The 13385-nt window shown below is 35.9% G+C and overlaps 1 protein-coding gene across 2 annotated transcripts in view; it reads right to left on the bottom strand.

Moving 5' to 3' along the window:
- LOC126416788 (YLP motif-containing protein 1) overlaps positions 1-13385 on the bottom strand; it is a 661447-nt gene that overhangs the window by 102087 nt on the left and 545975 nt on the right. The gene's annotated exons all lie outside the window — the stretch shown is intronic.

Genomic DNA, 13385 nt, shown 5'->3' with positions numbered 1-13385 from the left:
CTCTATTTTACAGCACCAGAATAAGAAACATAATTTTTACCTTTATTGAAGTATCTAAAATAATCATATATAATAAGGTAAGATGCTAGTTATCTGGAAAATAGAATTTGTTCTACTGGAGGTGGGGACATTAACAGAGTATAAAAAGGTATAAGAAGCTGACAAATTCTCAAAACATACTTCACATAAACGAACAGAAAGAAAGCAAAAGACAGCTTACAGTCCACGTTGAATATCTTTGAATTTCACTTATTGCAGTTCATAATTCACGTTTCTTTGTTTTCTATAGATTTTTTCACTGTTTCGAATTATTTATTTATTTATTTCTTGTTCCATAGATCCAGATAGTGAGTCAATCACAAGGATATGGAACGTGTCAGATTGTACAGGTTTCAATTTAAACTTACAATAAATACAAGGGCAATTCAATGCCAAATTGTACATAGTTTAAGTAAGACATACTATAAATACAGTAACAGATACAATGTCAACTAGATAACATAACAACCATTTAACAGAAAAAGGAGTTTCAAATAAAGGTTAAAGATAAGAGCACAAAGTTAAATCAGATATTAGGCCTACAAGAGTACATACAGGTACAGCCAATTTGTTGTTACAAAAAGTGTGCTAATGCCCAAATACACAATAAAATCAACTGAACTACTTCTAGACACAATAAGTTTAGTGATGGTATACATTTTCTTTCAGATATTCATCCACATTATAATAAGATTTCTCTGTCAGGTAATCTTTGAGAACTTGTTTAAATTTTGGCAGTTCTGTATGAACACATTTGATATGTAGTGGTAGAGCATTGAACAGCTTAATGCTGGAGTAGTAAACTCCTTTTTGTACCAAAGTGAGACATTTCATTTCAAAATGTAGATTGTTTTTGTTTCTGGTGTTATAACCATGGAATTTACTGTTGTCTTGGTAGATAGAATAATTTTTGCACACAAAGGTCAGCAAGGAAAAAATATACTGTGAGGCAGTTGTTAGGATACCTATCTTCCGAAACAAGTGCCTGCAACAGTGTCTTTGATGGACCCCACACATTATTCTGATTGCTTTTTTTTTTTTTTTTTTGGATGGTGAAAACTTTTTTTGCAAGTGGTTGGTTCCCCCAGAATATGATAGCATATGACATCAATGAATGGAAGTAGCCAAAGTAGGCAACCTTAATGGTGTCAACTTCAGCCACTGAAGAAATTACCCGTAATGCAAATCTTGCCGAGCTAAGTTTTTTACATATATGAAGAATGTGAACTGACCAATTACATTTACTGTCTATGTAAGCACCCAGGAATTTTGTATCTTCAACTTTCTGTATTGGTTGATCTCTACATTTTATGTTAATTTCATCGGGATTACTTTGTGATGTATGGAACCTCATATAATGAGTTTTATCTGCATTGAGTGAGAGACCATTTGAGGAGAACCAATTTAAGATGCCATTAAAAACAGTATTTGTAGTTTGTTCAAGATCATGATCAATCAAATCGTCAATTAGAATTGTGGTATCATCGGCAAACAGGGTAAATTTGCTGTTTGTCTCCGAACAAAGAGGAAGATCATTAATAATGATGAGGGAAAGCAGTGGGCCCAAAACGGAGCCTTGAGGCACACCACACATTAGCGTGTCCCATTTAGACGAGGCAGGTTCTCCAGAAGAGCCATTTAGCATTACAGTCCGCTTCCAATCCTGTAGATATGATTGTAGCCACAAGCCAACAGTACCACCTAAAACATAGTATTCTGCCTTTTTCAAAAGAATTTGGTGGTTTACACAGTCAAAGGCTTTCATAAAGTCACAAAAAATACCCACTGGAAACATTTTATTGTTAATGGCTTGCAAAACTTCGTTGCTGAAAGAGAATATTGTCTGTTCAGTACAAAGACCGGCACAAAAACCAAACTGATTTTTGCTTAAGATACTGTGGAAGTTGAGATGGTCTACAATCCTCCTGTGCATGAGTTTTTCTAGAATTTTCGAGAAGGTAGTTAATAGGGATATTGGGCGATAGTTTGTAACAATGCTTTTATCACCTTTTTTAAAGGGAGGAATCACTACAGCCAACTTCAGTCTGTCAGGGACAATCCCATCTTGTAGGGATGCATTGTATATGTTGCATAAGACGGGACTAGCAAATTTATAACAGTGTTTCAGTATTTTACTAGAAATATTGCCCACACCAGCAGAATTTTTATTTTTTAATGATCTAATTACTCTTATGACTTCGCTTACAGTAACTAGAGGTAAGGATAACTGTGGGATTCTGTTGCTAATAGCTTTCTGTAGGAGGGACAATGGTTCTTCCATAGAACCATTGCAGCCTGTCTTCTCTGCTGCTCTCAAAAAGTGGTTATTAAATATTTCTGCAACCAACTCAGGTTTCTTTATGATACTGTCCCCTGTTTTAATCTCTACCTGAGACATGTTTCCTGTTGACTTACCAGTTTCCCTCTTTATTACATTCCTTATAGTTTTAATTTTATTTTCTGAGCTTTCAATTTCTGATTTCATACACATATTTTTAGATTTATTTATAACCTTCTTGAGAATGCTACAGTAAAGTTTGTAGTATTGTCATTTCTTTGGATCATTACAAGTCCTGAGAGAACTGTATAACATCCTCTTTGTTTTACAAGATGTTATTATCCCTGTAGTTATTTTATAACTGGAGCATATATGAAACTTCCTGGCAGATTAAAACTGTGTGCCCGACCGAGACCCGAACTCGGGACCTTTGCCTTTCGCGGGCAAGTGCTCTACCAACTGAGCTACCGAAGCACGACTCACACCCGGTGCTCACAGCTTTACTTCTGCCAGTACCTCGTCTCCTACCTTCCAAAAAAAAAACAGGAGAGCTTCTGTAAAGTTTGGAAGGTAGGAGACGAGGTACTGGCAGAAGTAAAGCTGTGAGCACCGGGCGTGAGTCGTGCTTCGGTAGCTCAGTTGGTAGAGCACTTGCCCGCGAAAGGCAAAGGTCCCGAGTTCGAGTCTCGGTTGGGCACACAGTTTTAATCTGCCAGGAAGTTTCATATCAGCGCACACTCCGCTGCAGAGTGAAAATCTCATTCTGGAGCATATATGTTTTTCTTTCAGAACACTCTATCACATTTTTCTATTGTGCTTCCAATGCATTTCTAATTACCATACTTTCAAAATATAATTAATCCCACAATTTCATAACAAGAATATACATACTGATGTGATTTACATGGAAACAAGTACTAATAACAACAACAGATGTAGTGACATGGTGTTGCAGACTGATGTGTAGTTTTGTGCTTTAACTCCATTTTGAGAAACTTCCTTGTCCTCTTGTCTCTATGTACTTCTTTCTTGTGTTATTTTGCAAGCAGTCTCAGAAGTGTGGTATTACACCACCTCTCTTACTGCATTGAATGAAAACACTTTATTTCACTAGATAACTTTCGTATTTTTGAGCATTTTTGTACAAAAAAATCTGAAATGGTCTTGAAATAAAGAATTGTGGTATCAATAATGATTTAAGGAAATCACATAAAATTATATCAAGGTGACAATTACTAGTGAATCACATTGTTTTTCAAACACATAAATCTAATCCATGTGTCTGTCATATAGATGCACATGTTGGCTTTTGTTATTTATTATCATCCTCTATTTCCTGTCAATCATCTGTAAAATTAAATCTGGAAATCTAGTCTCCTCTCTCAGAATGAGAATGGCAGCATTATTCTTGAAACAGACATATTTTACAAACACCAATGTTTTTGCTTAATATGACTTGTAACATTATTTTAAGCAACACTGATGAAAATATAAATATTATAGACTACCATGTATTTTATTACATTCCATACCATATACTGATTGCAAGTAAAATAAATTAAATAAAAATAAACATGGAAATAGGTTCAAAAAGTACAAAGACACAACTTATGGTTCTTATGGACAATGGATTAATTTTTAATCTGTCCACAAGTAAAAAAGATTTTTATCCAACCAAATTTTCTTCACCCAACATTATTTTATTGCTTAGATCAACTATGATATTCCAGTTGGTCAGTTATTGCAACACTTTTCCACAGCATTTGCTGCCATCATCTTGAGAACTGTTTTGATGAAAGAACTTCTTCCAGCAAAACTGATCTTTGACCTTTGTTTGAGCATGTTTTCACAATGCAGCTAATAATGTTTATTTCACTTTGGTATTTGTGTAATGTAGCTAATAATTTTTGTTTCAGCTGCCTGTTTTGTTGTAGACATTACTTTCAATTTTCGAAAATGATTGTTCATTTGGCTTCAAATTTAATGGCGATTTGGTTGACAGTTGACATTAGTCAACTTTTGAACATAAAATTAAGCAGCATCTAGTTTATTTCAGGGATAAATGTTCATGTTCTAAAAGTTTTGCTTCAAAACTGAAAAATTCCACATTTATTTCATACAGTGCTAAACCTATTTCATGTACACTCCTCAAAATGTGGCAAGCATTTGCAACTACACTGAGTAAAGAAAGCAAAGAAACTACCATAAATGGTGTGTAATAAACATCTGTTACTGCACAGCATCAACAGTGCTCCATGTTTTATGAGAGCATAAGCTAGGGTTGTGTGATTATTAGAATTTCCATCTTCATTGACAGATTGTTATAAAACATAAAAATAAAAAAAAGGTGAATATCAAATTTTTTCACTACAGTTAAAATTTCCAGTCATCCAAAACATCCGTAATAAAACTTTAAAACATTTTAGTATCATCAAGTATGACCTACGTTTCAGAGTAAAAATGTCTTTCTTATGATGATTTAAAACAGAAGTGTTTGTTCTTTAACAATGATCTTATGTTTAATAATCAGCACTTCATCATGAATAATGGATTAATTGAGTCTTAATTTCTATGTTTGAACAATAAAAAAAATTCTTCTAGTTTATAAAACTCAAATCTGTAATTAATATGACTACCCCATGAAACTGTAATTATTTAGTGAGTGTGAAAAGACAATTACAGTATCTTAAATTGTTCTGTCAATATTTGAGGTTAACACCTTAACTGCATCTTCCAGTATGTCTCAGAGACATACCAGATAAACTGATGGAAAAAATAACTCCCCTGGCTAAAATGTAACTCAAAGGATAGTACCCGCATGTTTCTGAGACTATTATGAGACAAGATGTATGGTGCTTTTGTTGGAATGGGAAAGTGTTTCATGGATCACTAAATATATAGAGCAGTCTCTCAACATTGACATTACACAGTCCGATGGGAGATGTGTGACCTACAAGATGCTGTCAGTAACTGTCCAGAATAGCTTCTCTGCTTCTTAAATGTCTTCAGACTCTTAAGACAAGATACAAATCCTGGCAGTTGATTGTACCACTTCATATCCTACATTGTACTGATGCTGATCATTTCTGTGCTCCTGGAACCTTCTGAACTGTTATGAAATGATACTTTGGTTAACGTTCAGCTCCCGGATCATCTTTTAATGGCTGTAGCCAGCCTCAGATCTTGCAATGTTTAGTGATGTGCTGCTTTGTTGCAACTCACATATGATATTTGTAATGCACCCAGATCAATGCACACAGATCAATGTGCACAAATCCCGTATGCGAACCTTCTGCCTGAGAGCTCTGTCTACACGAACTATCTCAGGCACATAGTAGTTTTAATATTGGTGTGCCATGCATGTGACCTCTTTCCACTTTGTCCCATCAGAGTTTAATTTGCATATTCTTGACATGATGTACTGCTTTTTCATCAATCTGAATCATCCATTAACTTACAGATGTGAGTTTTGGTATACTATCTGATGAGGATTACAGCATCCTTCAAGGCTGAACATCTTTTTCCTACATGGTGTCTGTTAGAATTTTACATTATTTTAGTAGATAATTGTTTATGATTATTCATCTTCTTTTCCTCTTATAACCTAGCTTTACTTCCCGTTCTGTCCCTGCCACCATCTCCAAACTTAAGCTTAGAATTGTAAATAGGCATTAACTATCATACAACTATTGCCTTCTAACTTTCAAAAGCTGAAAAACAGGTATTTACTTACTATAAATAAAACTGTACAATAAAATAATGTTTTGTAAACTGGAAAAAATGAATAAAAACATGGGACTGTGTCATTGTATATACCTCCATAAACAACTTTTTAAAAGCCATTTATCACCCCTAATGCTGAATTGTTGCAATATTTTCCTCCAATGGAAAAACCAGATTTACAATAATTTTTTTCTTTTTAGTTACTCTTAGAAAACACTTTGATAATTTTCTAGTCTCTTAATGTTAAATTAATGTCATGAAACAAAATACTGGCTTAAAACTAAACTAGTATGTAACTATAGCTACAGTGCAAATACACTCTATCATATCATCAGATATTGCAAAACTATTAAGGGAAATGAAACTGACAGATAGTTGAAAGATACAGTTCTACTAGTATTTGCTATTAATAGAGTTTAAAACTATCAGAAAGTGCCAAAGTAATTTTAAATGCTAGAAAGTAAAATAGATCATTCCCAAGCTAGGCTTTTTAACTGTGTACTATATGCACAATATAAATTGGCCCTTTTCTGGGAGCAAAGGAACTGATGGAAGTTAGGTTACATCAGACCCTCGTTCCCAATGTTAGCTGCTAAGCAATATAACATGCTACAGCATTGTAGCAGGCACTCAGAGTCCAGTGTTTATTCCAGTGTGCTGTCTGTCTTGTGATAAGGAGGTGAGGCTTGTTTGTCTTACATCTCTCCACCCCCAACTGTCTGCACCCCCCCTCCACCCACCCCCCCCCCACCCCCCTCACAATAAGGGAGAGATCATATGCTTATGTTTGCAATATCCCTCCCTCTCTAATAGCCAAGTTATATTGTGTGTATAGCAGTCCAGATCTATTTAGAAGTAATCATGTTCATAGTTGTGGTAGAGCATAGATGAAGTGCAAAAGTGTGCAGATACACTCTGTATGTTATGTACATATACATTCAGAAGGATGCTTTTTAGTTGGGAATACATTTTTCTCAAAGTGATACTGAAGACTATGTCCAGAAATTTTGTCAATATCTTTCCTTGAAAATATATCTCATCCCTCCAGAACCCCTATCAGATCATATCTCTCAAAACTAAACCACTTTAATTTCTTATGCTAATTAGGCAGCAGCATCAGTATGATTGCTTAAATAAAATAAGGCAACTAATGTAGCTGCCTACTTTTTTCAAGAAATTATCTTTATTTCACTTGCTATCAAAAGAGTTAAACCTGTTACTCTCAAGACAGGCTTTGATTTTAACACTTATTCAGTTTATATGCACTGCACTGTCTCAAACACCTAAGTAAACAGTTCAAGAGAACAATGCTCATGGCTTTTTTTGTTACTAGACATATATGTTTTTGATGACTCAAAAGAAAGTGCTCAAATGGTTCTCTTCATCTTTGATATGAGAAAGAATTATACTGGGCTGTAAATGGGTATGGATGAATCAGAATTTGAGACTCTTCACAAAATGTTTTTATTGTGCTTTGAGTGGGGACACTATCTTAGTAGAATAAAATCAAAAGCAGACCAAAACTGGGTCACATCTCCTGGATTCTTCTGAGAAGCTTAGAAAGACTCAATTCCACACAAAAATTAGTGATTATTATTTACATTTGTTATGTATGGCTGTGGCAATGTATTCGTTTTCATGACATCCAAAGTAACTTTTACATCCCTAGTTTAAAAAAAAAAAGAAAAAGAAAGCAACCATCATTAAAAGAGAGCCATAAGCATTAATGCCATTTTGTGTTTGTATCAGATTGATTCAGTCATATTTTGCAGCCAGAATTAATATCATCAAAGACCTGGTGACAAAATTCAAAGAGGAAATCCAGCATGTTTGTAGGTGTGCTTCTGCTTTGCTCAGTCTGTGAACCCAAAACAATTTTCTCTCCTAGTTGTTTTGAGACAACCAAAATTACTTTAATAATACAATAAAATTCCTGTATGAATTTATTAAAATAACAAAAGAAAATGCGACATAAGGAAAAGTGTCTCTAAACATCAACTTAGTAACATTGATTTTGAAATGATAAAAACTACCTCATGGAAGTACTTGAATAAACTCTGTAGTAAATAGTGAATGAATACTGTACAGGTTTTGACAACAGAAACCCTTTTCTTCCTTCTAGTAGTCTCTTATAGTAAGACCTGTATCATACCGGACTGGATGCTACAAATATATGTCATCACTGTAAGTGTAAAAAATCTGTTTCAGGATGTAACGTCATTAAGAGAGTAACATAGGCTGATCCCCAACTCAGAATCATTTCAAAGAAACTGGTATGCAAATTATTAAATATTACCAGCTTCACATTAACTTTTTATTTTAAATCTGACAAAAACATGAATGACGAGTAAGCAGCCAGTTTCACTCAGCTGCAAGCCAAGTATATGCATACTGTTGTATTGCATGAGAATTTGTGCACATACAACAGTGAATGGGGACAATTAAAAGAAAAAAAACCATTATTATGCTGCAGAATAGAAAAGGAAAAGAAATTAAAATTTTTCTTACTTTAATGCTAGCACACCCACAAGCAACACCAGACAGAGGTGACAATACAGCTATGCCTTAGAAAGAAACAATCAGCTCTGTAAGTCAGTCGCATAAACAGGCATGGGTTGCTACATTGGACGAGGAGGAGGAGGAGGTGGTGTTGGTGGTGTGGTGATCAGTGTTTAACGTCCCATTGACAATGAGGTCGTTAGAGACAGAGCACAAGCTTAGATTAGGGAAGGATAGGGAAGGAAACTACTGCACCACCTCGCTCAGTGTTGCTACATCAGCACCAACCATTGAACACAAGTTACACATTCAGTGAAATGTCCACTGTGAGAGCAAGACAAAATATATATTCATTAGGTGGTGTAAGTTAAGGGGGGATGTAATGGATTTTGGTCCAAAAAATTCATTTTTCAAAAATATTATTCTTTTGATCTACACAGTTTAATCTGTTTTGTGTGTGGATTTTATTGTGATAGGAGCTTTATAAATGCCTTTAAATTGTTAAACTGATTAGCTCTGCACTGGCAGCCACTCCCACCATTTCCCGGCATGTAGGTAAACTGCTTGCTTTAGCAGAATTTTTGTCAGTATGAAGGTTATTTTCTTTTGATATCTTTGGCTGACACCTATATCCCTGGCTGACATCTATACCTTTGCCTGAAAACTTTCTTGCGTGTGGTTTATTTACGTTTTGACAATACTGACACATATTAGTAGTGGAAGGTTGAATCTGCAAACCTTTATGTGAAAGTCCAGATCTATGCATAATGGGTGGTGGAAAAACTGTGTTTAGGAAACAGGGGTTTCATGGAAATTGGTTTACCAACAAAAAAGAGGAAGCAGCTCGAAATAAAGAACATAAGCTCTCAGCTTCAGCATTGAAACTTGGGACAGGAGAATTGTACATGTATGTGAAGGATGTTGATATGGATTCCACTGGGTTCAGACTTATTGATTTAAAGCTTCTCTGACAAGCTATAAGGTTTTTATGATCACGTGTTAGCTGTAAAAATACAGAATACATTATTGTTGTTGAAGAAAGAAGAGTGGGAATAGCTTGTGATTTCAAATTGATTTGTAATTTGTGTGGCTATGAATTTTCATTTCCCTCCTCCAAAAAAACTGACACTGATACCTATGAAAGCAATTTTAGGTTAGCATATGCTCTGAGATGCCTTGGACAGGGCAGGGAAGGAAGTAATTTATTGTGTGGTTTTCTGAACATGCCTCCACCTTGTGCAAGGTTTGAAAAAATAAATCAAGAAATGTCTGATGTTGTATGCAATACTGCCAAAGTTTCTATGAAGAAAGCGGTGGAGGAATGGGGGGAAAAAATAAAAAGAAATAGATCCTGAGGTAGATATTAATGACAGTGAATCTGCTACAAATGTTACTGACCAGTGTGTGTCTGTAGATGGGACCTGGATGAAAAGGTGTCACACATCTCTCTATGGAGTTGCATCTGTTACTGGTATTGACTCAGGTAAAGTTTTAGATGTAGAAATTATGTCTAAATACTGCCACCAGTGTGCAACAAGGGAAATGTCCAACAATGAAGACAGTGAGAAACTGTGTCAAGAAAAGGATGCAGTCAAATGCTCTAAGAATTATAGTGGCTCAAGTGGGGGCATGAAGACTGCTGCAATTGTGAGGATGTTCTCCAGATCTGAGGACCAGTATGGTGTTAGATATACTAAATACTTTGGTGATGGGGACTCCTCTTCGTTGAAAGCTGTAATAGATAAAAATCCTTACAATACAACAATATAAAAGTTGGAATGTGTTGGTCACATCCAAAAGAGGCAGGTGGCAGGCTTAGTCGCTTGCTGAAAGTGATGAAAGGTGAAGCACATGAGGAGGGAAAACCACTAGGAGGAAAAAACAGGCTTACTCTGAAAGGAATTCATTCCCTTCAGTTTATGGGAGAACTGTCAGGAAAAACACACACAATGAGGCATGCTGTGTGGGCAATTTTTTTCCACAAACTATTCACTGACCAAAAACTAATGCACAATATGTGTCCGAAAGACGATTATTGTAAGTTCAACAACAGAAATGAGACATATCACATAAACATTCATTACCAGAACCTGTCATGAATGCAATTAAGCCCACATTCAGGTTTCTTGCAAACCCTGATTTACTGAGGAACTGTCTTCACAGAAAGACAAAAAATGCAAATGAAAGCCTCAATAATTTAATTTGAATTAGCTACTCAAAAAGGACATTTTGTGGACTTGAAGTACTCAAAACAGGTGTCTATAATGCAGTTTTATATTACAATAATGGAAATAATGGCAGAATTGAAGTGCTGAAGAGAGTTGGTATAGATTATGGTGTGTTTACAACAAAAGCATTTTAGACCATTGACAAGAACAGGGTCAAGAAAGCTAACAGACCAGTGTCTCACCTGCAAAAACAGGCCAGGAATATTGAAAGAGAAAAGAAAAGAAACCTGGAGGATGAGGAGTATCAGTATGAAGGATTTTAAAATTGAGGTAAGCTTATTAGATGTAAAAGTATGAGAAGAAAATCTTTGGTCCTCATTTTCTCTGTTTTACACTTCTTACATTATTAGAAATCTTTTCTCAAAAACTATATGCGTTAATGCTATGAAATTTTCAGGAACTGTTCACAACATGTTGCTGTCTCCCTGGAACTAACAAATACAAGATCCTGCAATTACATCCTGATTTTTAAATGACTGTATGTAGAAAGAAAGTTAATTTTGGATGTGCAAAATTAAAAACTCTGTTAATGACACAATTTGTACCATAAATTAATATCTGTAGTTCAGACTTTCTCAGGACACTGCAATAAAATTTTCAGATTAATTGCATGATTAGAATTTGAGTTATGGCATCTTATAAAAAAAGACAATAAAAAAATTAAAAATTCAAATTTCTGGAAAATATTAATCCTGTGTATTTTATTATAATTTTCTGTTAAAATGCAGTTCTTGTGCTTTACACATGCAATATTTTAGATTTGTACATTAATAAATATGGTTGCAATTATTTTTTTAAATAAATGTTTACATTTTCCATTACATCCCCCTTTAAGCAACAAGCAATATGTAGGACACAACACCACCTACTAGAAACTTGACATAGCAGATAAGAGCCTGTAACAAATTGTTAAGCAAAGACACCAGAATGAGAACTGCTGACAACAAGTAAAGAATCGGGCCACATTCGGTCATAACAGACAGAGCCTCATGTCTTAGCCTCCTGCCAGTCCCCACAACTACCCCACTTCTCCAGTTCTGACATCAGTTGTTCATTAGGATCAATAGCATTCATATCAAAGCACTTGATTCAATGCTAATTTATGTTGTAGTGATATCCATGTATTAGATGTTCCAGCACTTCTCATAAACATGCTGTTTGCTGTTCTTGAGATGACAGCATCCAAGTAACCACAACTTGCCACTTGTGAGATTTCCAGAACAGCCGCCTACCACATTACTGACAGGGAGACTGAGGACCTTCTGTCACCAGTATACCTTGTGGTTCTTGTTGCACTAACATCATCATCACTGCTAGGTCAGAGGGGTATCCAGTATCTCTATTCTTGATTGATGCTGAGGCACTACTGTGTGCCAAGGGCCTACCTGCGCAGTGGGGCCAGGATCGTATGACTACATGACTTCCATTAGCATGATACATCCAGATGGAACACTGCTGGTCATAGTCATCTTCTGGAATGGGATTGAGGGTGCTCTAACCCGGTGTGAGGCCATACTCTAACACCATGACTTCGTCTGCCCCATATCAGTCCACCTGAATTTGGCTAAAATGCTAGATAGTGACATTGTTGACCAGAAGCATCAATCCAAGAACAGGAGTCAACAAAATTCCCCTGTGTCACTTCTAGCTCTAGCACAAAGTGTCAGCTGAGGCTGATGAGGAGACACAGAACTGTAAATCTTAAATGCTAATCACATTTTATTAGCTCCAGAAGATACTCTAAATGTTGCACAAAATTATCTTGACAATGTAGCAGTGTCTCTTATGAAACTTCCTGGCAGGTTAAAACTGTGTGCCAGACCGAGACTCAAACTCAGGACCTTTGCCTTTCGCAGCCAAGTGTTCTACCAACTGAGCTACCTAAGCACGACTCACACCCCATCCTCACAGCTTTAATTCCACCAGTACCTCATTCTAGCAGTGTCTCTGCTTAGAACCCCTGTAATTTGGCACCACAAGTGACTCATCAGTGACATCAATATGACACTGATGTCCAGGAGAGACTGGTGAACAAGGAGAGGACACTGCAGTATCAGTAACAGCCATGTAACATCTCAAGCGCAATGTCCTCACACCTCAGTTATGACCACAACACAGGAAGTCTGAAGAACATTTACTAGTGGCCTTTTTATTTCTTTTGTTTTGTATAGCTGGAGTTGGACATAGAAATTAGTATTCAACATGTAAGTGACCTTTGCAAAACCTGAGGAGCCTGTAGATCTGTCACAATTTAGAGGGAATTGTAAGGAAACTTACTTCATACCTGTGAGGTTTAAGAGCTGTAATTTAACTGGACACAGTGTACCTTATAGAAGGATGGTACTGGTGACTTGCAGCACTTGTAGGCATGCAGTACACACTGGCCAATGATCAGACATAAAAATTATCTGAGATTACACGAATAAGTTTTGGATGTGATTATATCGTCGGGTTCTGATATTGCTTTTGAAAGAGGAAGTGTCTTGTTCATGTGAGTCTTGTAAGTATAAACATAGTAATAAATTGCACAAAGACGCCAAAAACATATGAATGACGCTGCAGCCATTCTGGTGGAGCAGGTATGAAAATTGTTAGAGGATAATACTCAGCAGAAATTG

Source organism: Schistocerca serialis, chromosome 8 (genome assembly GCF_023864345.2).
Source record: "Schistocerca serialis cubense isolate TAMUIC-IGC-003099 chromosome 8, iqSchSeri2.2, whole genome shotgun sequence".
NCBI classification, from domain to species: Eukaryota; Metazoa; Arthropoda; class Insecta; order Orthoptera; family Acrididae; genus Schistocerca; species Schistocerca serialis.
Note: the sequence above shows the minus strand (reverse complement) of the source record. Positions and strands in the feature narration are given on the sequence as shown.